The sequence below is a fragment of the Equus quagga genome, chromosome 2, assembly GCF_021613505.1.
Source record: "Equus quagga isolate Etosha38 chromosome 2, UCLA_HA_Equagga_1.0, whole genome shotgun sequence".
Classification (NCBI taxonomy): domain Eukaryota; kingdom Metazoa; phylum Chordata; class Mammalia; order Perissodactyla; family Equidae; genus Equus; species Equus quagga.
Window position 1 is genome coordinate 6,431,967 of NC_060268.1, and position 22,285 is coordinate 6,454,251.

The following is a 22,285-nucleotide window of genomic DNA, read 5'->3' on the forward strand; positions in this document are numbered from 1 at the left end:
TATTTAGAGATAAATCTGACAAGGTGCAAGATACATACATTAAAACTATAAAATGTTACTGAGAGAACTTGAAAAACACCTAAATAAATGGAGAGGGATACCATGTTCGTGGCCAGAATGATCAATATTGTTATGATGACAGTTTTCGCCAAATCTATAGATTCAATAAAATCACAATAAAAATCCTAGCAGGAGATTTGTCTTTGGTAGAAATTGCCAAGCTGATTTTAAACTTCATATGGAAATGCTAAGTAACTAAATGTAGCCCCCAAATTTAAATCCTTAACAAAGAAAAAAAGTTGGATGGCTAATACTACCTGATTTCAAGGTTTATTATAAAGCTACAATAATCAAGCCAGAGCAGTACTGGCATGAAGCTAGACAAATAAATCAATGGAATAATGAGAGAGTCCAGAAATAGACACATACACATGAAAAACTGATATTTGACGAAAGTGCAAAAGCAGTTAACTGGAGAAAGGATCACTGTTTTTAAGAAACAGCCTGCAATAATTGGATACCACATGCCAAAAACACAAAACAAAACAGAAGATAACAAAAAACAAATTCTAATCTACAACTTGCAGCATATAAAATATTAACACAGAATGGATTAGAGACCTAAATAGAAAACCTAAAACCGTAAAACTTCTAAAAGAAAGCATGTCAGTTTGCCTAGAAGATTCAGACTTTCTTTCTCATTCTGCAACTCCGCATGTAGTTATTCCGAAGCACCTGGAAGTACAGGAAACACACTCCTCTTAGCTAGAGAAGACAATTTATAAAACCCTGAAAATACTGGAGAGAAACTTGGCCTAAGTCACAATTTTGATCAGCTTACGCTATAATTACATTCAAATGTCATCTCTAAGAGGGAGCATTCTTCTTGACATGCCTTGCAAATAAAGTTGGCAGTTAATGAGTGCATTTCCGGGATAAGGTGAAAAGGTCTATACACAGTGTCAAGGAAAGATTGCACTGGACAGAGTTAAACAGGCAAGAAAGACTGTTCAAGGCTGTTGCAATAGGAGAGAGAGATTGAACTCCACTCCGCTAAACAAAAGGCAGGAGGGTTTTTAAGCGCTAGGGCGAGCTACTGGGCGAGTCCTGGAGGGCTTTGGGGGCAGAGTGGTCACTGTGTTTAGGCCGTCTGTGTTTGCTAAGTGGCGCTCACGGTAGTTAGGCTCCTGCACTCTCACAAAGACTGGGAGATGATTGCATTTCAGAAGACGGCTCCCAGGTCCTTGAGAAAGACATTCCTGAGCAGTAAACTGCGCAAGAGGCTGGGAGAGGGTTTATATCTCAAAGGGACAGAGAAATAATTTACCATTGAAAACTTTCTAAACTACTTACTCTCAGAAAAGGCAGGTCAGGGGTTTATAGTTTGAAAGAAACCTGTTTAAAATGTAGTCAAACTGAGGGGAACTTTAAGGCCTCGGGCCATCTTGGTCAACAAATTACTGGGAATATTACGCAGAAATTTAACACAGCCAACCTTGTTCCTTTTCACAAATGCAGATTTTACCACACAAAAGAGGACAGAAGGATTAACGTAAATCCATCATCATGCTGGAAAACAATACCTCAGAGAGTGGATTTATAGTATCTTTTTATGTGAAAATACATATGATTTTACTTATTCTAAGGACCTGGAATGCCACGGCATAATGCAATGTAATTGTCCTACTTGAGGCTCATTATTGTGATTTATGATGATTTGTTTTTGTGATGATGATTCTCTTCTTTCGATATCTAAACAGACTCTAATTTTTTATTCTTTTCGTGTATCTGACTTTAATTGTTTAACACAGTTGACTTTACTCTCAATAGATTCAAAAAGTTATAAAATATTTCATTTTGTGGATTTTTAAATGTATAAAATTGCAAATTATATGTTAATAAGCCTAAAACTTTTGTGCCCCATTTTGCTAAGTTATCATGTTGAAATAATATATTCTGACAATAGTAACTTCAGGGTTTGTCAGTTTTTCTAACATAGCGTAGTAAACCATACCGTATATTACTTTCAAGGGGAAATGTGTTTGAAATGTTTGTGTTAATTAGGTCAATTTAAGAATTAAGAGGTAGAGTTAATTAGAGACAATGCTGATTATATACAACCTTTGTTGTAACTATGAAGATTTCAAGACTGTTTTAAAAGGAAAATGTAGGTGGCGAAGAAGCTGATTTCTATTCAAATACAGTACTGTGGTAACCGGGATTCAGAAGGAAGCAGGGAGACCCAAGGCAGTCAAACCCGGCCAGACACCTGAATACGTGACTTGTTGCCAAACACTGTAAAAGCCTGGAGAAAAATTTACTGAAGAGGTTGGTGATGGGATAAACATTCATCTTTTCCTGAGTTGAAATTTCTGCAGGCGTTCATAGGACCAGTTTGGAACTCTCTTCCACAAGGAAAAAGAAGCTAGTGTAATAAATTTAGGGATGAGGAAATATTTCTTTCATAGTGCTTTCTTATACATTTTGCCACAAATTGAAAATAGAAACACGGACGATGTGAGCAGAGAGATCGAGGGACGGTTTCAGCCCTGCCACTACCATCGCTCACGGACTGCAGAAAATCCCACTGTCACCCACTTCCAACACAAACTTCCAGGCGTGGGTGAAAAGACGTTGGTGCAGAAGGCCAAACTGGCCAAGCAAGCTGGGAGATATGTTGACATGGCGAGCTGCTTGGTCTGCAACTGAGCAAGGGGCTGAATTATCCAAAGAGGAGAGAAGTCTCTCGGTTGCTTATAAAAACCTTGCAGGAGCCCATAGGTCATCTTGGAAGATCATCCCAAGTATTGAGCAAATGAGAGAAGATGCTAGGAAAAAGAGCAGATGGCTTGAGAATACAGAGAGGAAATGGAAAGTGACCTCAGAGATATCTGCAAAGGATTTACTGTCTCTTGAAGTTCTTGATCCCAATGCTTCAAAGCACAGAGCCAAGACTTCTACTTGAAACTGAAAGGAGAGTACTACTGTTACGTGACTCAGGTTGCTGCTGGTGATGACAAGAAAGGGATTATGCATCAGTCACAGCAAGCATACCAAGAAGCTTTTCAAATCAGACATAGGAAATGCAAACAACACATCCTCTTGTACTGGATTTGGGCTGTAAGTTCTCGTGTCTATTGTATGAGTCTGAACTTCCCAGAGAAAGACTGCCCTCTTGCAAGGATAGCTTTTGTTCTCCAAGTTTTATTGAAATATAATTGATATATAGCATTATATAAGTTTAGATATACAACATAATGATTTGAAATATGTATATGTTGCTAAGTGATTACCACAGTAAGTTTAGTTAACACTCATCACCTCATAGTGAACAAGTTTTCTTTCCTTGAGACGAGAACGTTTAGGATATACTCTCTTAGCAACTTTCAAACATACAATACAACATTGTTAACTATAGTCATCATGTTGTACATTGCGTCCCCGGAACTTATTTATTTTATAATTGGAAGTTTTTACCTTTCGTCCACCTTCATCCATTTTGCCACCTTCCCCACTGCCCCTGACTCTGGCAACCGCAAAGCTGACTCTGTTTCGATGAATTTGGTTATTTTAGATTCCACGTATTAGTGAGATCATGGTGTTTGTCTTTCTCCGTCTGTCCCATTTCTCTTAGCACAATGCCCTCAAGGTCCATCCATGTTGTTGCAAATGGGAGGATTTCTTTCTTTTTTATGGCTGAATACTATTCCATTGTATATATATATATATATATATATATATATATATATATATATATATATACACACACACACACACACACACACACCACATTTTCTTTATCTATTCATCTGTTGATAGACACTTTGATCGTCAAGGCAGCTTTGGATGAAGCCATTACTGAACTTGATACAGAGAGTCACACAGACAGCATGCTAATAATGCAATCACTGAGAGGCAGCTTGACAGGGTAGAGGTCAAATACCCAAGGAGGCAAAGCTGAAGCAGGAGAAGGAGGGGAAATTAAACAGCCTCCTGACTTTTCTATTTCTCATTCTGAAATTTATACAGTGGACCGTTTGTTGTCCATATTGCCCCACAAATAGCTGTCCGTTACAATTTATGACAAGTATATGTTACTTCTATTCGAATTTCTATGTTTAACACAGTTTTTATGTTTAACATTAGGGGAATAGAGCCAGTTAACATTTAAAGATTGATTTGTTTTCATTTTTTTTTAATATTCAGACTTGATTTGTTTCTCCATTTATTCAGCTCTTGTTTTAACAAGATATTTTATCTTGCTTTAATAAGGTTTTGTTATTTCTTCCTATAGGTTTTGAACCTTTATTTCTTTTCCCCAGAAGTGTATCATTTTATTTGGCTATTGTCAATTAGACTCTTTTTTTATTGAAATATAATTGACATATAACATTATATTAATTTCAGGCATATAACATAATGATTCAATATTTGTATATATTGTGAAATGATCACCACAATAAATCTAGTTGACATCCATCAGCACATATAATTACATGTGTTTTTCTTGTGAGGAGAACTTTTTAAGATCTACTCTCTTAGTAACTTTCAAATATACAATACAGTATTGTTAACTATAGTCACCAAGCTGTACATTCCATTCCATGACTTACTTATTTTATAACTGGAAGTTTGTACCTTTTGACCCTCTTCATCCATTTCACCCATCCCCCACTCCCTGCTTCTCGCAACCACCAGTCTGTTCTTTGTATCTATGAATTTGCTTTCTCCTGTTCGTTTGTTTTTTAGATTCCACATATAAGTCAGGTCATATAGTATTTGTCTTTCTCTGTATGGCTTGTTTCATTTAGCACCATGTCTTCAAGGTCCATCCATGTTGTCACAAATGGCAAGATTTCATTCTTTTTATGGCTGCATAGTATTCCATTGTGTATGTACAGCACAATTTCTCTATCCATTCATCCACTGATGGACTCTTAGGCTGTTTCCCTGTCTTGGCTATTGTTAATCCTGCTGTAGTGGACATGGGCTGCAGATATCTTTTTAAGTTAGTGTTTTTGTTTCATTTGAATAAATACCCAGAAGTGGAATTTCTGGATCCTATGGTAGTTCTATTTTTAATATTTTGAGGAACCTCCATACTGTTTTCCATAGTGGCTACACAAATTTACATTCCCACCAACCGTGCACAAGGATTTCCTTTTTTCCACATTCTTGTTTTTTTGTTTTTTTTTTGTTTTTTTTTTTTTATTTTTCCTTTCATCTCCCCAAAGCCCCCTGATACATAGTTGTGTATTTTTAGTTGTGGGTCCTTCTGGTTGTGGCATGTGGGACGCCACCTCAGCATGGCTTGATGAGCAGTGCCACGTCCATGCCCTGGATCCGAGCTGGCGAAACCCTGGGCAGCCAAAGTGGAGTGCATGTACTTAACCATTCAGCCATGGGGCTGGCCCCTCCACATTCTTGTTGATATTTGTTATTTCCTGTCTTTTTGATAATAGCCATTTTAACACATATGAGGTGATGTCTCGTTGTGGTTTTGATTTGCATTTCCCTGATGATTAGTGACGTTGAGAATCTTTTCACGTACCTGTTGGCCATCTGTATATCTTCTTTGGAAAAATGTCTGCTCAGATCCTTTGTCCATTTTTTAGTTGGATTGCTTGGTTTTTCTTTTGCTGTTGAATTGCATGAATGCTTTATATCTTTTGGATATTAACCCTTTCCCAGATATATGATTTGCAAATATTCTCTTCCTTTCAGTAGGTTGCCTTTTCATTTTGTTGATGGTTTCCTTGGCTATGCAAAAGCTTTTTAGTTTGACACAGTCCCACTTCCTGATTTTTGTTTTTGTTGCCTTTGCTTTTGATGTCAAATACAAAAAAATCATTACCAAGACCTATGTCATGGAACTTACTGCTCATGTTTCCTTCTAGGACTTTTAACGTGTCGTTTCTTATGTTCAAGTCTTTAATCCATTTTTAGTTGATTTTTGCATATGATCTAAGACAGTGGTCCAGTTTCATTCTTTTTCATGTGGCTGTCTAGTTTTCCCAGCACCATTTAGAAGAGACTGTCCTTTTCCCATTGTATATTTTTGGCTCCACTGTCATAAATTAATTGACCATACTACATGTGGGTTAATTTCTGTATTCTGTTCCATTCAACTGTGTGTCTCTTCCTATGCCAATACCATACTGTTTTGATTACTATATCTTTGTAATATAGTTTGAAACCAGAGAATGTGATGCCTCCAGCTTTGTTCTTCTTTCTCAAGATTGCTTTGGCAATTTAGGGTCTTTTGTGGTTCCATACAAATCTTCAGGTTGTTTGCTCTATTTCTGTGAAAAATACCACTGGAATTTTCTTAGAGATTGCACTGAATCTGTAGATTGTTTTGGGTGGTATGGACATTTTAACAATATGAATTCTTCCAATCTGTGGGCATGGACTATCTTTCCATTTATTTATATCAGTTTCTTTCATAAATGTCTTCCATTTTTCAGTGTACAGATCTTTTACTTTCTTGGTTAAATTTATTCCTGAGTGTTTTATTCTTTTTGAGGCAATTGTAAATGGGATTGTTTCATTAATTTCTCTTTGTGATAGTTTGTTATGTGTGTAGAAACGCAACTGACTTTTCTATGTTGATTTCGTATCCTGCAAGTTTACTGAATTGATTAGTTCTGACAGTTTTCTGGTGGAAGCTTTAGGGTTTTATATATAATATTATGCCATCTGCAAATAGTGACAGTCATACTTCTTCCTTTCTGATTTGGATAACTTTTATTGCTTTTTGTTGCCTAATTGCTCTGCCTAGGACTTCCAAACTTATGTTGAATAAGAGTGATGAGAGCAGGCATCTTGTCTTATTCCTGATCTTAGATGAAAAGCTTTTAGCTTTCCACCATTGAGTATGATGTTAGCTGTGGGGCTTATAATATATGGCCTTTATTATGTTGAGGTATGTTCCTTCTACACTCACTTTGTTAAGAGCTGTTCTCCTCTTGAGGTGGCCAATATGGGTATATGGAATTTTTATGAGTAGTACTTTAGTACTTTTGCTACGTTGTGACTTCATAAGGGCTTGTGTTAAAATTGCTTCTATGTCTAAGCAAAGAAAACTGCCTACATATTGGTTTCTCATGATATAGGATAGGATAGATAATTTGTTCCTATAGTTATTGTGAGTACATTAAGGTTTGCAGCACCTCAAAGACTGTGGTAGAAATACATACTCCATGTGTACCTGTGGAATACACAAACTCAATGTGCACACCGTTGATTATAGCTGCAGAATTGTTCCTTTAGACAAAGCTGTGACCCAGTTTTGTCTAGAGAAGGGCAGAAATTATTCACATTGCATTATTTGTAAAGTTACCTATTATATGTTTGCTTTCATTATTTTTGCAACACTCATTTTATTCGCATTCAAATATTTTAAGCAACCTAAGCACAAAGATACAAGTAAAGATGCAGTTAAAATGAATTGGTCAATATCCATTATTTCATGGATATCAAGCAGAGAAGTAAAACAAAACCCAAGTGCTTACCTGCTTTTAGGTTTTTGGATTTTGTGACTTTTTTGGGAAAATTATCTAACATGCATGTGCTGTAAAAACGTTTATCAGGAAAATAAGTTAAGAAGGTGGCTAGTTTTGTTTAATATATTATGAAATTTTCATGAGCAATCCAAGCATAATTATTAAGAACATGTGTATTGAGTTGATGTAAGTGGAATAAAAGTTTTACGAATAGAAAAAAAATAGAAACATGAACTCTCAATTTTTCTTTTACTTTATTCTTCAGTTTAACTTTAATGTTAAGAAATACATTTTATCTTCTTTGGTGTCAACATTTAGCTTAGAAGGTACTTTTCTCAAGTCTTTCTCCTGCTTTCAGAATGTGCTTTAGAAATGTGACTGATTTTAACGTATACTTTTCACCATTCTTTGCCTTTGCTGTATTTATTGATTTATAATGCTTTGAAATTTTAGTTATTTATTTTAACAAAAATAAGTTTAATACTGCTCATACATGATTCAAAAATTATCTTATTCTTTGGTGAGAAGATGAACATGTGAATATCCTAGAATATATCCAAGAAATAAATACTGGAAGATTAAGCCGGTGGAAAGTTCAGAGCTTTAGAAGGTACACACGTCTTTTCTGCTGAGGCCAGAATGCTGGTAAGAGCAGCAGCCGCTGGCCAGACCGGAGTCCAGTGGGCCAGCGGTCTGAGCAGGGGCACCGCACTGACCAGGAGTCGGAGTCGAACATGAGGAGTCCTGTTCTAAGCAGATGAGTTTGTAACCAGAGGTGACTGCCAGGCAAAGAGTGACTAATTTGGGGCAATGAAGCTGGTGTCATTGTGTTTTGGATGATAACTTTCTTAAGCATGCCTTAAATATTTGTTGACTGATTGGCAACACTGGCTTTTTATTTTATGAGATGTTGAAAGAAGATCTCTGAGTTGGATTTGAAGATTTGTTCTAAGAGAACATTCATACCTTATTTTACATTTTAATTTATTGGTGAGATATAAATAAATATCACAGGGTTTTAATAAATCAAAGAACAACTTTTACTACAGATTCATATTGGAACTTACAGTACAAATAATTTTATAGAGGAAAAAATATATGTATCTGTGAGAAACTGCATATATAAATGGGCAGTGGCGGGCCATAAATAAAAATAGAACTCTGGACCACAACCTCTTTAGCAACCAGGCACGGCAGCCAAACCACGACCTCTGTAGCAATCGGCCCCAAACAGCAGAACCTGATCAGTATCTGCCAGCTTCTGTAACTTTTGTCCCACTGATAACTTAGGACCAATCGGAGAAAACCAAATATGCTTCCCCAGCCCAACCCCATAGGGCGCCCTGCTATGTAACAAGCTCTGAAGAGGCACCGCCTGATCTTATCTGAGTGCTCTTCATTCACTTCCACATCTGAAAACATAAATATGCGGGATACTGAAAGTTATAAAATCCCAACAATATCGTCTAAGATTCTTAAATGACAATTTCAGAGTGTAAATTACTCAATATTAAATAATCTCATGACAGTAAAAATTCATTGACTCTCTGCCACACATTGAGAAGCAGTCAATTTTAATTTAGATTCTAGCTTTCCAACCATTTCTTAATTTCGAAATATCGATTTCCACATCCACACTTACAAAAGCGAGCGAGATCATTGGAAACTTATTTTAATATATAATTTATAGTGGTCCTTTGAGTCATTAACCCAGGATCATACCTGATAATTTGAAGTTTTATCCAGAAAAGAATTTTGACTTTCAGTTAGTTGGTGAGGAATATCCAATATTTAGATAAGAAATTCAATTATCTTTTCATAGAAGCCCAGATAATTAGAGCTCAGAGAGCCAGAGGGGTTATGCTGTTTCATTTTAATGTACAGCTGAACCAATTCTGTTTTTAGGTGTATTTTTCATTTCAATAAATTGGATCTGCCTTAGGAGCCATAAACTCACACTACTGCATTTGTATTTATTGTTTTTTAACTAATTATTTTGCTAAATAATACGTTAAATTTTGTTCTGTTAAATAATAGAAACCCCTAACTTTATAAAAATCTCCCTAGACTTTTCTTCTGAGCTATTATTTGGTTATGTTCAAGCACAAAATACAATGGACACGCCATAGGAACTTTTCTGAGGCCTTTAAAGTAAGAAACAAAGGAGACAACACCTGGCAATGTACGATTCAATCAGGAAATCAAGGGTTCATGAGTGCTTCTCAAACTTTTCTACACTTGATAAAAATAACAATAAATGCAAACACATATAGTGTTTATTACGTGCCAATGATTGTTCTCAGCACATTACAGGTATGAACTCATATAAGCCTTACACCAATTCTAGGTAAAGTATAATTTCTTAACACTTCCTTTAGATTTATAATTTTTGTTATCTAAATCAATGGCTCTTATATTTTAGATTTGAATATAATTTAAAATTAAAAAGAAGGGGAAACAGTCACAGGTTATTTTTTGCCAAGCAAGGTCATAAGAAGCTACATACCACCATCAGTACAATTACTATCTACGGCCATTACCTTTTCATTAAGAAAACAGATGGTTTACCATCAAAACAACCCAAACTCAGAGTAAAGGGTGCTTCTTTATTGAAAAAAATTGTCCTTTATGAAAAGCTTATTTTATTCCTTATTTTTTCAGATTTTAACATGCTTTATTGATCATCGAAGTCAATCTGTGATTTTACCGTGAAAAATAAATCAGAAATTTTGATAGCTCCAACTAGTTGATGGTAAAACAGTCAATCTTTTTGTTAATATCACTGAAAACAGAGAACAGTCAAATTTCCCTAGTTTTGTGTGAATAAATTAATTGGCTGCATGAATTCTTTACTTTTTAATTATTAATTTTTTTTTGCCTAATGACTGAACGCAGTGAATAAAGTGTGAATGCTAATAGAAAAAAAAAATGAAGCAGGAAATTCACACACAAAAATGAAATTCACACCTATGCTCATTTGCCTGTAAAACTGTCAAATAAATGTGTTTGCATCCTGAGCGATGAGTTTGTTTTCCTCGTGCTTTTCTTTAGTTACATGGCTTCTTACATCTGTGAGTTGGCACTTGCTTCTCTAACGTCCTCTACTTTGCCTTTAATATCACCCTACCTGCGGGTTGCTAAGCATCATATTTCAAGGTCAAGAAATTTGGTGTCTGTTTGTAGAGCATACAAAGCATAACTCAACTTTTTTTTCAGAGGTTTAACTTTGAAGCTATTTTAATTTGTTACTTAGATGCCACTTACTAATTTTTTCATTAATTACTTCTTCAGCTCTTTAGTTGGTCTATAATAGTGATATGTTGGTTATTCTTGTGGATGACTAATAAAATGAATCAAAATGTACCCTGTTGGTTGAATAGAGAGTTGGATGATAATTCAACTCTACGTAGAGACAAACGATCACTGAGAGTAGTCTAAGTGCTAGATTAATGTTTTATTGATTTGTGAAAAGGAACGAAAATGTGGTCATGTTCTTTGCTTTCAAAGAGGATATTACTTTTGAAATGGTTAGTTTGATCACATTAACACCTTAATCAAAGTAAGCAGAAAAAGACTCATGATTACATGGTGATCAACTAGCAAAATGTTACTTAAAAATATCTGACACAATAATGTGAGTGCGACGGTGGAAATATGAGTTAGGAAAAGTTGATTTGCTTGGTGATTCATAGAGAGAGTTCATGGAGGAAAGGACCCTGGTAAAAAGAGTTTTCTACTGCATGGTAATGTATTTGATCTCAGCTATCTCATTTCATTTGAAAAATTAGTTTAAAATAATTTGTAATGTAACATATTGTAGTGGCTTGAATTGTGGTCCCCCCAAAGGTATGCCCTAATCCTAACCCCCAGTACCTGTGATTGTGAATTTATTTGGAAAAAGGGTCTTCACAGATCAAATTAAATTAAGAGTCCTGAAGAGAGAGTAAAAAAGTAGGAGGAACTATGAAATGGACAAGGCCAGTACCTCGAATATTGTGAAGAGAAGCTAATATAAGGAAAGATGGGTCAAGCAGGAGGCCAATTCTGTATAATTCTGATATAATAATAAAGAAAATATGGTTTGGACATTTAATAAATAAGTAGATAAAATGTCCCAAGATGAGAGCATCCTGAATCACCAAGGTGGGTGCTAAGTCCAATGAAACGTGTCTTTATGAGAGACAGAGGGGATAAAGCTGTGGGAAGATGGAGGCAGAGATTGGAGCGATGTGTCCACAAGCTAGGAAATGCCAGGGATTCCTGCAGCAACCAGAAGCTAGGAGAGAGTCATGGATGGATTCTCTCTCAGAACCTCAAGCAGCAACTGATCCTGCCAACACTGATTTTGGATTTCTGGTCTCCAGAACTGTGAGAGGATAAATTTCTTTTGTTCTTTTTTTTTTTTTTTTTTTAAAAAATTTTTTTTTTTCCTTTTTCCCCCCAAAGCCCCCCGGTACATAGTTGTGTATTCTTTGTTGTGGGTCCTTCTAGTTGTGGCATGTGGGACGCTGCCTCAGCGTGGTCTGACGAGCAGTGTCATGTCCGCGCCCAGGATTCGAACGGACGAAACACTGGGCCGCCTGCAGCGGCGCACGCGAACTTAACCACTCGGCCACGGGGCCAGCCCCCCTTTTGTTCTTTTTTTTAAGCAATCAAGTGTGGTAATTAGTTACAACAGCTCTGGTAAACTAATACACTTATGCAAAGACTAAAATGTCAGAAGATTGTAAAACTAAAACAGACACTAGTTACAGCATATTGATTCGACAGGAATTAAGTAGAGGATTAACTCTAAATTATGTCTCATCCCTACTTTTATTTTGTGTCTATATTAACAAGCTTAAATAAAATTAATTGAATTTGCAACAGCTCTTGATTTCTTGTTATGTTCCAACACCATTGAAGATAGAGGAATTATATAAATGGGAAGAGTGAAGTCAAAATTTATAAGCAGAAACTGATTGAAAATGAAAATTAATTTGGAATCCAACCATTTAAAATATCTAGGGAAAATACTTCCTGTAACATAAATATTTAGGGAGAAAGTCACTTGGGAAACTTTTGAATGCTTAAGCAAAACTTGAAAGGTGTTAACCAAATGATGTTAATTGCTGTGAGATTAAATAGCAAACAGCAGAACAAGAATCTTTATGCATGAAGTCTTTCTACTTTTCAATCAATTATTGTTTGTATAATTACTTAGCAATTTTGTTATCTATACAATAGTTATTTGAAATCAAGTCAAAAGAATGCCACCATATTTTTGGGAAATTTTTTTATGCCCTAAATTAGGCTGACTCCTAGATAAATGCTCTAAATTTATCCAGTTAAACTTGCCAAACATCTATTTAAAAGAGTAACTAACTGACATAATTTTGGTCAGATACTTAATCCTCTTAAAATGTATTTTAGAAAAGAATTAAGTAGCATTTTTTTAAAAAAAAGATTTCTACTCAAATTTGTACAGAATCTGGATGGTTACTGTTATTGCCAACTATTATGAGAATAAATGTTTGTGTCCAAATGCCAGAATTTTGAATTCATCATAAACTTCACAGAAGATAGAGTTCTCATTAAACAAACAAAATATGGCATCAAGCCAAGGGGATGAAGAGAATTGAAATCTCACTTTGGATAAATGTCTAATTAATCATTGTTGACTAATTAATTCAACTCTTTTATTTCTAGTCTAAGCTCTTCTTACTTGGTATTAAAATATATAACAAATGGAGTTTCAAGAATATATTTTGAAAGATGCTGCGTCAAAGTAAAGGTTATCTCCTGATGAGATTTTTAATTAATTAGAGAAAAGTTCAATAGAGATTTAATATGAAAAAAGCTTCACTGTTACAACTTGTTCTGATGTGCTACAGAGTAAAGTAAGTTTGTAAGGCAGTATGGAATATGTTTTAGTAGCTGAAGTTTCTCTTTATCAGAACATATTAAGCTTATTTTGTGTTTTTTAAAATTTCTATTGCAGTAGGTATGTAGGGAAAGTACCAGAAAGATATGTATTAGTGGTAGATCAGTTTTAGATTCGATTCCTCCGCCTACAACCTACAACACCGAATGAGCTAATCAATGGAAAGCACGTCATCTACTAAACAAAGCAGATGGGCACTCAATAAGTGCTATTTATTATTACATTTACAATTTTATTTTTTATTTATTCATCTTTACTAGACATTTTAGAATTTTGGGAGGTTGTATCACTCTCTCATCTTATTTTTTAGGAAGATTAGCCCTGAGCTAACATCTGCTGCCAATCCTCCTCTTTTTGCTGAGGAAGACTGGCCCTGAGCTAACATCCGTGCGCATCTTCCTCTACTTTATATGTGGGACGCCTGCCACAGCATGGCTTGCCAAGCGGTGCCATGTCCGCACCTGGGATCCGAACCAGTGAACCCCGGGCTGCTGAAGCGGACCGTGCGGACTTAACCACTGAGCCACGGGGCTTGCCCCTTGTTCTCTCATTTTAAAATCTGAAAAGAAATTGAAAATATTAGTAGATTTTAATAAACCTATTGATTATTGAAAATGTGTCTGTTTTTACTCTATTTACTAGTTAGAGAACTGACAGGGATTAGAGTTCACATGTGTTCCTACATGATAGGATACATAGCTGGCTATTGCTGATATTTTCCTGAGTGGTGTCAACATCAGGGCATGGATATTTATAAATACCTTTGCGTTAACTTTCCTGCCTCTCCAACTCCATTAACCTTCACCTTTGTGCCATTTCAACAACCCAGCCCCTTGAACACACACTGGATTTTGTTATCTTTTAGAAATGCTATTTTTCTAAAATTGTTAGAAATATTGTGTTTTCTTTGCCTACCACTTGCACAACTATCTCCCCACTTAACTGAATCTTTCATCATGGAAACTCTCAAAGCCTTGATCATCTTATTTATTTGTTTCTTTGTTATTTGTTTGTTATTTATTTGTTATAATTATTTTTACTAATTTGTTGGGCCTTTCTTGTCTTCACTTCCTTCTCATTTTAAAGCATACATTATGGTCAATATGAGCCAACAGTGTTTTGACTACAATCAAGAGAAAAGCAGTCAAGTCTGATTAAAGCAGAAAAAGTGAAATAATAACCGTAGGAAGGGCAGGGGTGTAGCTGGTCCTCATGGAACACTGGAAATGGGTGATTTATTCAATAACTGGTACTAAAACAATTGGCTAAGCAGGGAGGAAAAAAACTAAAATATTTAATTTAATTTATATTTATTTTTACAAAAAAATAAATTGAGGATCTATTTAGAAAAGCAAATTTATAACTGTAAAAAAATAGGAAAATCTTTTGATAAAATTGGGATAAGGAATAGTTTATTAAACAAAGGACAAAGGGAAAATATTTAATATATTTTACAACTTTAAATTTTATATTTATATATATTTATACCACAGAAAACAGCATAAAGTTCAGAGCAAGCTGCAGATTAAACATTTGTAATGCATACAACTGACAGAAGGCTGACAACCAGAGTAGGAAAATAATTTCTAAAAATCGATAAGAGAAAACACACAGTGGAAAATTGGCTAAAGACTATTGTATCATCCGGGATTCAGCAGGCATCCTATGATACATTCAAAAGGGGATTTGAGGAGAGTTTGATACAAGGACTCTTTACAAAGATCAGGACAGGATTTAGGAAACCAACTAGGGATAGACCAATTCTGTGAGGCCAGGAAAAGAAGAAAGAAAAATGAAGGGGTAAGAGAAGAGAGAAGTTACCAGAACACAAAAGGGATAAGAGGGTTGCATGACAGGAGCTGCAGCCTCTGGTGGAGGAACACAACAAACCCATGGCAATGAGCAGCGAGATGCCAGTGGATAAATATCCAGTATCATTCCTGACCTACTCTCTGGATTTTCTGCTAATGTCTCCCTTTGGGCAAAGCCAACTGGAAGCCAAAGGGATGGGAACTAGCACCCAACTTACACAATTAAATCTCCAATTAAAGGTGGCCAAATCTAAGCTTCCAACAGTCTAAAATTTTGCTCAGATGGGTGATGAGAGATGTTCTGTTACAAATAGGTTTTAACTCAAAGGGACTGATTTGAGGATATGTTGTTAATAGAGTGTCAGATTGTTTGCCAATTAAAATATCCATGAATGAGGTTAAAACTCCATTAGCCCATACAGAGGGCCTCTAATTTGAGCAATACCATAGGCCCTTTGCACCAGTAGTTTGTTTGGTGATGGGCAAATCGGCAAGATCTTCGAATAGTAGGGTATTTGCCAAACTGGGTGAAAGAGAGAGAGAGAGAAAGGACATATCATAACTAGTTAGACTGAGGAATGAAAGGCCATAGAGCGCTAATAAAGACAGACATATGCTCTCATTGACATAGGACACATTTAAGAGGTAATAGAAAATGTGTACGCCGTTGTAGGCTTTATGAATTTGGTTCATGAAACAAAAAGGCTATTCTGGAGATCCCAACATTACATATTTTATATTTATAAGCCATATCTAGTCTTGCTGCAAATAATACTGTCAACTGTGGATCAATTAGTAAAACTGTTGGATGTGCTGCCGATACCGTACTGCCATATTATCACTGTGATGTATGATCTAACATTTTTTCCTACTCATCAAAGTAGGATCTATTAGGTACGTTACACATAGCATTTTGATGCCTGAGAATCTTTCTGAACTTATGGGACTCTGAATGACCTAGACCACTGCCAACCCCTGAGATAATCAAAAGGTGATGAAGATTGAGCTATGTGTGGAACCATTGAATTTCAGAAGGGAACAACAGTAAAACTGTCTCGTTGGACAGGCAGTAGCAATAGCCATTGCCTAGAGAAAGCTGCTTTATGGCGGAGGTAGACACACAGCTTCCTAGTTACCTAATTGCTTTGCATTGCTGAGAATAGTGCACTTAAAACAAGTAGAAGAGACACTATCATCTTACCACAAAAGACTTGCATAAAATCTTCTTTTTAATTAAATCTTTAGCATGATACTATATAGAGATAACTTCTGTAGCTGATTAATTTCATGCTTTTTAGGGGGAGAGGAGCATTTTCTTTGAATAGTGGTAATCATGCAAAAATATTATCTGTGCCTGAGACTTTTTAAAAATTACTTAGAGTGCTATCAGTTTTGTGTGACACAGAGAGAAACAAAGCCAGAAATTTGCTTCAAAAACAAACAAGAACAAATCTTTTTTTTTCCTGTAACAGGCATAAAATGAGCCAGAATAAGCATAAAACTGGCCAACTGGTCTAAGTAGAGAGCTTCTCCAGGATATAGTAAAATCAGATTAGAGCAAGTAACTCCCACCTGCAGGATTTGCAGAAGATACCAGTGGGGATTTCATCTGTTTTGAGAGAGAAAGGGTAGACCCCACCCCAGGGTTTTGTATGAGAAGCTAGGAAAGTTTTTTAACTTCTCTTTAAAGTTGGAAGTGCAATAAAAGAAGAAAAATTAACGTAGATACTAGTTAGTGATGATATTAGTGTTGATACTAGTTGTGATGAGCCTAGTGGGTAATAGTATCCCTTATTAACCACGATCTCTGCCATGCGTGTTACAGATATAAAGTGTTTCAACTATTGTCCTTATTATAGAATCTTAAGATTGGATAAGGCCTTAGAGGATCATCAAGAAGTTGGTGTTTGAATCCTTTCTATAAATTCCTTACAAGCATAGCCCATCTTTGCTAGAATACCTACTGTGCAAGGGCGTTTCTTTATGACCTTCTAGGACCACCCACTCTCACCTAGGGATAGGTTTGATTTTAGATGCTTTCTCTTGAGTGTCTGTCTTCTCGTGACTCCTACCTAGTATCCTTGCTGTGATCTATGTGAACCATAATAAAAATGTCTACTCCACCTTCCACTGGCTAGCCTGTCCATATTTAAGGCATCATGGTGTTTGAGACTTTTTTCATCTTGGGCTGAGTCTTTTGTACCACATGAGAAATGAAGCTTATGGGCAGGGCTGGCCTTAAACAAAATTGTTTATCAGGTAGTATTTATCTTTACTAACATCTTTCTAGGGTGTTCACACTGGTCCATCTTCTTGGTCCCAATGATTGCCATGTCCCACCTAAGTTACAGACGTATTGCCACTAAGTTACCAACATCTCCATCCATCCCAGCACTCACTGAGCAGTTGAGACCATATCATTCTTTTGATACTAGCTATCCCACCATTAATTATTATTATTTATTTTATAAGTGTGTCTGTGTTTCTCTTCTATATTGAAAGGTCTTAAGAGTGGGGAAAAATTGTGTATTTTTTTCTATCATCATCGACAATCATCTTCATCACTGTAAATAGCTAACGTATTACATGCTTGTTGTGTGACAGACAATGTTCTAAGGCTTTGCATTACATGTATTAACATTTCAAAATATCCTCATGAAATAGGTGCCATTATTAGTCCCATTTTACATATGAAGGCACTGAGGCACAGAGAGGTCAAACAGTTTCCTCAAGATTACAGACGTAATAAGTGTTGGAACCATTGTTTGAACCTGGGCAGTCTGGCTTCAGTGCTCACTCTCATAACCACTATGTTACAGTGCCATCTACAATCTAACATAGGAACTTTCACTGCGTCTCAGCATACTTTCCTTGGATGAGTTCATCTGTGCCCCTGTTTTTAACATCATTTAGATACCAGGTCTACTATCTTCTGTGCTTCATATCTTTATTTTACACTGCAAAGTGTGCAACTCCATGTGGAAGCACTATGACTATGTCAAATGCAAACTATCCCCAAATAAATTCATCATCTTCCCCTCAAAACCCTGCCTTTTCTTTGTCCCCTCTTTCTTCAGATGAGATCATCATATATGAATTTGCCCACGCTAGAGATGTAGGCTTCCTCGTGGATTCCTCCTGTTCCCATGCTCGACCACCTCCAATGAATCTCAAAGTCCTAGAAATTCTACTTCAGTGTTTCTCTAATGGGACCTCTCCTCTCCAGTTTCATTGTGATTACCTTAGTTCAGCTTTTCATAATTTTTCATTTGAACTATTGCAGATCTAGCCTCAGAAAAGTCCTCTCCTCAAATGTTGCTCCCTTCCGATGGATCTGCCACAGCACAGCCAGAGAGCTTTATAAAACATAATAGTGAGTCTGTCATGTACCTGGTTAAAATGCTTAAATATCTCCCCACCTCTTTCAGGACAAAAGAGACTCTAGCAAGTCAAACAAAACCCTTCATAACCCAGCTTTGCTCACCTTTCCAGCCTTACATATGGTCACAGGTTCTTAAGCAATCTGCTGTGTGCTGTTTTCTGTGCCAGGGTGACCTGCCACTCATGGTCTCTCCTTGACCAACTCTTATCTGTTTTTGGAAGATTAGCTCAAATGTCACCTTCTCTTGGAATTTTTCCCTACAGCCACCGACACACCAATATCTGATTAATCTTCTCATCACTGCATCGATGGTTTTCTATGTGATTTCAGCAGGATGGCAATGGTTGATTTTTACTTTTTCAAGTCTATTTTCCTGATAGCCTGTGAGTTCCTTGAGGGCAGTTGTTGTGCTTGCTATTGTTGTAGTCGCAATGCGTGGGAAGTTACAGACCTACAGCAAAAGTTAGTTGGATAAATGTTGATAATGCCTCCAAGTCTATTAACAGAAATGGGAGGGCCTAAGGCCAGGATGGGAAAAGGTCTCATCTCTGTGCTAGCTCTCACTGCTCGAGGGGCTCCTGGGAACACGGCGTTGACGTGGATGCTGAAGCAGCGGTTAGCGTCAGTGGAAGTGTGTTGGAATTTATTACTGATATTATCAGGGGCCTGGTAGGGGAAAGGGAGAGGTGGATTTGACTACCTTGATACTGTTCTGATGATATTTTTCATTAGGATTTGCCTTCAGATAGGAAATCCTCAAAGATTATTAAGATGTTGATGCTCCTTGAAGTTAATTTTTAAAAATAATGAAATCTTTGAAACTTATTCCAGGGGCTGGAAACTTGCCTTTGGCCTTAAAATTATGCCACTTCTTCAAAAAATGGGAAGGAGTAGAGTACAGTGGTTAAGTTCCAGAGTGGGGGGTCAGGCAGTGCTAGTTTGAAGCTCTGTTCTACCACTTATTACTTGCTTGACCTTGGGCAAGCAACTTAACCCCTCCTGGCCTCAGTTTCATCATCTAGGAAATGGGAGTAATCATGCTGATACCTACTATCATTATAATTCTAACACACCTCTACAAGAATAATTTTAGGGCTGGTCCCGTGGCCCGGTGGTTAAGTTCACGCACGCTCTGTTTGGGAAGCCCGGGGTTTGCTGGTTCGCATCCTGGGTGTGGACCTGGCACTGCTCATCAAGCCATGCTGAGGTGGTGTCCCACATAGCACAACCAGAGGGGCCAACAACTAGAATATGCAACTATGTCCTGGGGGGCTTTGGGGAGAAGAAGAAGAAGAAAAAAACAAAAGAAGATTCACATCAGATGTTATCTCAGGTGCCAATCTTTAAAAAAAAAAAAGAATAGTTTTATACAAATATGTCCTATTTAGAGACTTACGCCAAATCCAGAGCATTCTAGGTTAAATCCAATTACATGTACCATTGGTAAGTATACTTGGCTCACATACTGTAGGACTTCACCCAATGTGCCGTTATGCAACGCAGAACGTAAGTGCTTCACAGTGGAGCTAAGTAATTCCAAGCAGGTCAGTTTACATTGTGAAATGTGTAATGTAGGCAGACGATGGTAAGAAAGGACCATTGAGTTCCTTCTGAATGCTGGGCACTGTTCAGATCCTTTCTACTTCTGCTGAAATAATATGTGTAAAAGTCTCAGTAAGGTGTTTGACACATTGACACATACATATGCCACTAAGAGCATTATTTATAATCTTCACCAAAACTAAACAGAGAAGGTGGATTTATTTGATACTGAGATATATGTTAAACTCCTCTCTATAGTCAGCAAAGACACAGTCGATGTCTTCTATTTACTGAGCACTTTGTATGTGGCTGACACTGATTCTAACTTCAGTAATCTCTAGATCGTATCTCACCCCAGGTAACCCTGATGAGACCATGTGACAATTCCAGACATTGGTGAATGATCACAATGCTCTGGTTAAATTGAATATAATGATGTGAGTTACTAAGAAGAGGTAAGGATATGAATGATTTTCCAAGGAGGAACCTGAGGGTATAAGCTTGTTGTCATGGGAACCTCATCCTGTGGCCACTATACGAATCCGGGGATATAGACTAACACACTGTATACTAGTAGCTCACAAAGAACAGGATTTTGAAGGAGTGTGAAATTACCAGAAGAAATGTATTTCTTACCAACTTAGATACGAGAACAATTTCTTGACTTTTCCTTAGCGGGGGGAAAAGGCAGCTTTAGGGAATCTGGACTGCCCTTTAGAGCCCAGTTTCTACCCAACTGAAAGTTAGGCCTGATAGGGTTTGACCTGAAGAAAAGCAGAACACCTGATCACGCAGACGCGAATGCGGGACGCCTCACAACGCACGTGTTTCAACCAAGCTTCTCAAAACAATAATGAAGTGCTTTGGGCAGCTCTCTTATTTCATTTTAGAGTTGTTAAAAGAATATTGAAGTAAAACCATGGAGATGAGACTCGCTTGTATAAGCAGGGATTACACAGAGATGAGTTATTTAACAGTATCTCCACTTCCAAGCGTTTGAATGTGGGTCTTCATCACTGATCCCAAGTTAAATTTGATTGCCCTGTTATCCTTTATTTTCAATAACAAAAATCATACCCCTTAGTATGACAGCTGAGGCTGCCCTGGGAATTCAGCGTTTTGCTGAGGAGAAGGAAAGCCTCATAAGTGGGCTTGGTTAAGGTTTTTTTAAGGAACCACAGACCTTATTTTCTTCTTAGCGCTTGGTGGTTCTGGGACTGGTGGGCCGTGCAGCCGAATGTGCTGCAGCGGCTAATTTAAAGTTCTGAGGGAGTTTAAACCAGCATGCATTTTTCATCACAGACAGGTTAAAAGGTTTTTCAAGTATCCTGCTTATTCATAGGCACCTGGGATCCGGTAGGATTGCATATCTGCCAGGACCTCGGCAAATATCACTCCCAATTTGGCCCTGTAAAGGACAGCCCCAGAAATTCTTTACACTTGTCCTACCTGGAAATCGACTGCACATTTTATGGCAACTTTGGCTGTGAACTCTTCATTTCAAGGCTCTACATTTTTATTTTAATATGCATTGCCGTTCTTTATTTGTGCGCCCAGGGAATACTAAATTCAAGGTAGGCTGTGAACGACGAGGGTCATCGCAGCTCCCTTTAAACTGGCTACTTCGAGAGCTGGAGAGCTCCTGACTAAAATCGCATCCATGTAGTTTTTGCTACTTTCAGTTCTCTGTAGAGGCCATAGTAGATTGATTCTTACAAAGAAAAATTATGCTTTTGGTGACCTTACTGCCATAAATGAATATGCATCCTATAATGTATTGTGTAGTCAGTGCATTGTATTGATATCAATACTGCCCTTTTATTCAGAATGAGAATAGTTTGACACAGAGGCATGTGAAAGAGGAAAAAAAGATGTCAAAACAGAAGGGTTGTTCACACAGCTGTGAGACATTGCTATCCCCTAACGTCTTCTATAAAGCCTGCAGCCTCAGACCTACTGTGGATAAATAATGACATGTTATCAAAACCACACCATCGAGTTAAAATGGTCCATGTCAAACTAATTCTGCCTCACCAGGTATTTCTTCCCATTGATAATACTCTTTTTGAAAATAAAAAAGGGTCCACAAATTCAGATGTGTATATTATAGGGATGATATACA

General features: G+C 37.0%; 1 pseudogene; it reads left to right on the forward strand.

Moving 5' to 3' along the window:
• The first annotated feature begins 2,445 nt into the window (after nt 1-2,445).
• On the forward strand, nt 2,446-4,064 carry LOC124236449 (14-3-3 protein zeta-like; annotated as a pseudogene).
• The last annotated feature ends 18,221 nt before the right edge of the window (nt 4,065-22,285 follow it).